At 35.7% G+C, this 5,377-nt stretch overlaps 1 non-coding gene across 1 annotated transcript; it reads left to right on the top strand.

The window, feature by feature from the left end:
• Positions 1 to 1,312: 1,312 nt before the first annotated feature.
• Positions 1,313 to 1,416, top strand: LOC130952513 (small nucleolar RNA R71). Its single transcript, XR_009074692.1, has one exon. It is a non-coding gene; the product is annotated as a small nucleolar RNA R71 (small nucleolar RNA).
• The last annotated feature ends 3,961 nt before the right edge of the window (positions 1,417 to 5,377 follow it).

Below are 5,377 nucleotides of genomic sequence, written 5' to 3'. Positions count from 1 at the left end.
GTCCTCTACTATTCCATAAGCTTGTCTCAATGACTTGTCTGCCAATTGTAATGAGAACAAGGCAGGTTGTACCTCAATAATCCCCAGCTTCTCCATTACAGAGAGTGGCATAAGATTTATCCCTGACCCCAGATCACATAGAGCTTTTTCAAAGGTCATGGTGCCTATGGTACAAGGTATTAAGAACTTGCCAGGATCTTGTCTCTTTTGAGGTAAAATTTGCTGAATCCAGGTATCTAGTTCATTAATGAGCAAGGGAGGTTCACTTTCCCAAGTCTCATTACCAAATAACTTGGCATTCAGCTTCATGATAGCTTCTAAATATTGAGCAACTTGCTCTCCAGTCACATCTTCATCCTCCTCAGAGGAAGAATAGTCTTCAGAGCTCATGAATGGCAGAAGGAGATTTAATGGAATCTCTATGGTCTCTATATGAGCCTCAGATTCCTTTGGATCCTTAATAGGAAACTCCTTCTTGCTTGAGAGACGTCCCAGGAGGTCTTTCTCACTAGGATTTTCGTCCTTCTCCTCCCTTGTGCATTCGGCCATATTGATCACATCAATGGCCTTGCACTCTCCTTTTGGATTATATTCTGTATTGCTTGGGAGAATACTGGGAGGAGTTTCAATGACTTTCTTACTCAGCTGGCCCACTTGTGCCTCCAGATTTCTGATGGAGGATCTTGTTTCACTCATGAAACTGAAAGTGGCTTTTGACAGATCAGAAACTAGATTGGCTAAATTAGAAGTGTTTTGTTCAGAATTCTCTGTCTGTTGCTGAGAAGATGATGGAAAAGGCTTGCTATTGCTCAGCCTATTGTGTCCACCATTGTTAAAGCCTTGTTGAGGCTTTTGTTGATCCTTCCATGAGAAATTTGGATGATTTCTCCATGATGCCTTATAGGTGTTTCCATAAGGTTCACCCATGTAATTAACCTCTGCCATTGCAGGGTTCTCAGGATCATAAGCTTCTTCAGAAGCTGCCTCTTTAGTACTGTTGGATGCATTTTGCCATCCATTCAGACTTTGAGAGATCATGTTGACTTGCTGAGTCATCACTTTGTTCTGAGCCAATATGGTATTCAGAGCATCAATTTCAAGAACTCCCTTCCTCTGAGGTGACCCATTATTCACGGAATTCCTCTCAGAAGTGTACATGAATTGGTTATTTGCAACCATGTCAATGAGTTCTTGAGCTTCTGCAGGTGTTTTATTTAGGTGGATGGATCCACCTGCAGAATGGTCCAATGACATTTTCGAAAACTCAGATAGACCATAATAGAATATATCTAATATGGTCCATTCTGAAAACATGTCAGATGGACACCTTTTGGTCAACTGCTTGTATCTTTCCCAAGCTTCATAGAGGGATTCACCATCTTTTTGTTTGAAGGTCTGAACATCCACTCTAAGCTTACTCAGCTTTTGAGGAGGAAAGAATTTATCCAAGAAGGCCGTGACCAGCTTCTCCCAGGAGTCCAGGCTATCCTTAGGTTGTGAATCCAACCATATTCTAGCTCTGTCTCTTACAGCAAAAGGGAAAAGCATGAGCCTGTAGACTTCAGGATCTACTCCATTCATCTTAACAGTCTCACAGATCTGCAAGAACTTAGTTAAAAACTGATAAGGATCTTCGGATGGAAGTCCATAGAACTTGCAGTTTTGTTGCATTAAGGCAACTAGCTGAGGTTTCAGCTCAAAATTGTTTGCTCCAATGGCAGGAATGGAGATGCTTCTTCCATCAAATTTGGATGTGGGTTTGGTAAAATCACCAAGCATCCTTCTTGCATTATCATTATTGGGTTCGGTTGCCATCTCCTTCTCTTGTTCGAAAATTTCTGAAAGGTTACTTCTGGATTGTTGTAATTTAGCTTCTCTTAGTTTCCTCTACAAAGTCCTTTCAGGTTCAGGATCAGCTTCAACAAGAGTGCTTTTGTCCTTGTTCCTGCTCATATGAAAGAGAAAAAAACAAGAAAAGAAAGAGGAATCCTCTATGTCACAGTATAGAGATTCCTTTATGTTAGTAGAAAAAGAAAGGGGAGAAGAGTGAAGAAGAGTGGGTTCGGATATTTAGATGAAGAGAGGTGAAGAGAAGTGTTAGTAAATAAATAATTAAATAAAATAAGAGAGAAGAGATAGAAAATTCGAAAATAATTTTAAAAAGGGGTTAGTAATTTTCGAAAATTAGAGATAAGATAAGATTAAAATTAAAATTTAAAACAAAAAAAGAATTTTTGAAAAAGAGATGAGATATTTTCGAAAATTAGAGAGGTAAAAGTAGTTAGGTGGTTTTGAAAAAGATAAGAAACAAACAAAAAGTCAAAGAGTTAGTTGAAAAAAGATATTAAAATCAAAATTTGAAAAGATAAGAAGATAAGAAGTTAGATAAGATATTTGAAATCAAATTTTTGAAAAAGATAAAATTTTGAAAAAGATAAGATATAAAAGATATGACAAGATATGTTTGAAAAGATTTAATTTTTTAAATTAAAACAAATTACTAACAAGAAACTAAAAGATAAGATTCTAGAACTTAAAGATTGAACCTTTCTTAACAAGAAAGTAGCAAACTTCAAATTTTTGAATCAATCACATTAATTGTTAGTAAATTTTCGAAAATATGATATAAAGATAAGAAAAAGATTTTGAAAATATTTTGAAAAAGATTTTTGAAATTTTCGAAAAATAGAAAAAATGAAAAAGATATAATTTTTGAAAAAGATTTTGAAAAGATAAGATTTTTAAAATTGAAAATTTGACTTGACTTGTAAGAAACAACTAATTTTGAAAATTTTTGACTAAGTCAACTCAAATTTTCGAAAATTATGAGAAAAATAAGGAAAAGATATTTTTTTGATTTTTTTGAAAATTTTAAAGATGAGAGAGAAAAACATAAAAATTACACAAAACATGAAAATTTTGGATCAAACACATAATGCATGCAAGAACACTATGAATGTCAAGATGAACACCAAGAACACTTTGAAGATCATGATGAACATCAAGAACATATTTTTGAAAAATTTTTGATGCAAAGAAAACATGCAAGACACCAAACTTAGAAATCTTTAATGCATGGACTCTAACAAAAAAATGCATATGAAAAACAACAAACAACACAAAATAAGAAAACATCAAGATCAAACAAGAAGACTTGTCAAGAACAACTTGAAGATCATGAAGAACACCATGAATATATGAATTTTCGAAAAATGCAAGAAAAAAAAATTTTAAAGCATGCAATTGACACCAAACTTAAAAATTGACTCAAAACTCAAACAAGAAACACAAAATATTTTTTGAAATTTTTTATGCTTTTATAATTTTTTTGTATTTTTATTAATTTTTTTTTTCGAAAGTATTTTTGAAAAAAAACGAAAAAGAAAAGAAAATTTTGAAAAAAAGATTTTTGAAAGATTTTGGAAAGAAAATTACCTAATCTGAGCAACAAGATGAACCGTCAGTTGTTCATACTCGAACAATCCCCGGCAACGGCGCCAAAAACTTGGTGGACGAAATTGTTACCCTCTTTGTAATTGCATGAGATTTATTTAATGGCTATTGGCTATGTGTGGACACAACTCCGTTCAACTTAACCAGCAAGTGTACTGGGTCATCCAAGTAATACCTTACGTGAGTAAGGGTCGATCCCACAGAGATTGTTGGTATGAAGCAAGCTATGGTCACCTTGTAAATCTCAGTTAGGCGGATTAAATTGGTTTATGATAAATTCGAAAATTAATAATAAACAGAAAATAAAATAGGATAGAAATACTTATGTAAATCAATAGTGGGAATTTCAGATAGGCGTATGGAGATGCTGTGCTCCTCTTGTATTTCTACTTTCTTATTACATTCATCCAATCCTTCTTACTCCTTTCCATGGCAAGCTGTATGTAGGGCATCACCGTCGTCAATGGCTACTTTTCATCCTCTCGGGAAAATGGTCCTATGCACTGTCACTACATGGCTAATCGTCTGGAGGCATCACCCTTGTCGATGGCTACATCCCATCCTCTCAGTGAAAATGGTCCAAATGCTCTGTCACAGCACGGCTAATCATCTGTCGGTTCTCAATCAGGTTGGAATAGAATCCCTTGATTCTTTTGCGTCTGTCACTAACGCCCAGCCTTCAGGAGTTTGAAGCTCGTCACAGTCATTCAATACCGGAATCCTACTCGGAATACCACAGACAAGGTTAAACTTTCCGGATTCCCGGAATCCTACTCGGAATACCACAGACAAGGTTAGACTTTCTGGATTCCCATGAATGCCGCCATTTATCTAGCTTATACCACGAAGATTCTTTTGGGGAATCTAAGAGATATGCGCCTGGCCTAAGGTAGAACAGAAGTGGTTGTCAGTCACGCGCGTTCTTAGGTGAGAATGATGATGAGTGTCACGGATCATCACATTCATCAAGTTGAAGTGCAACGTATATCTTGGAATAAGAATAAATGAGAATTGAATAGAAAATAATGGTATTTGTATTGAAACTTGAGGTACAGCAGAACTCCACACCCTTAATCTATGGTGTGTAGAAACTCCACCGTTGAAAATACATAAGTGAAATGTTCAGGCATGGCCGAATGGCCAGCCCCCCAAAACGTGATCAATGGCCTCCTAAGATGAAGAATTAAACAAAACTGAGACCAAAGATGAAACGTGGTCAAAAGACCCTTAATACACTAGTAAAAAGTCCTATTTATAATAAACTAGCTACTAGGGTTTACATGAGTAAGTAATTGATGCATAAATCCACTTTCGGGGCCCACTTGGTGTATGCTTGGGCTGAGCTTGATCTATCCACGAGCTGAGGCTTTTCTTGGAGTTGAACGCCGAGTTATAGCGTGTTTTTGGCGTTCAACTCTGGGTTATGACGTCTTTCTGGCGTTTAACTCCAGACAGCAGCATGTACTTGGCGTTGAGCGCCACTTTATGTCTACTTTCCAACGCCGTTGAGAGCGCGCCATTTGGAGTTCTGTAGCTCCAGAAAATCGATTTTGAGTGCAGGGAGGTCAGAATCCAACAACATCAGCAGTCCTTTTGTCAGCCTTTTTCAGAGTTTTGCTCAAGTCCCTCAATTTCAGCCAAAAATTACCTGAAATTACAGAAAAACACACAAACTCATAGTAAAGTCCAGAAATGTGAATTTAACATAAAAACTAATGAAAATATCCCTAAAAGTAGCTTGAACTTACTAAAAACTACCTAAAAATAATGCCAAAAAGCGTATAAATTATCCGCTCATCAGAGAAGATAAGTAATTAATTAAAAAGAAATTTGAATATAAAATAAGATAAGAGATAAGATAAGAGAAGATTTGAAATTAAAATTGAAAATTAGAAAAGAGATAAGAAAAGATAAAATAAGAAAT

This window comes from Arachis stenosperma, chromosome 9, assembly GCF_014773155.1.
Source record: "Arachis stenosperma cultivar V10309 chromosome 9, arast.V10309.gnm1.PFL2, whole genome shotgun sequence".
NCBI lineage: Eukaryota > Viridiplantae > Streptophyta > Magnoliopsida > Fabales > Fabaceae > Arachis > Arachis stenosperma.
This window is presented reverse-complemented; position numbering and strand designations above follow the sequence as displayed.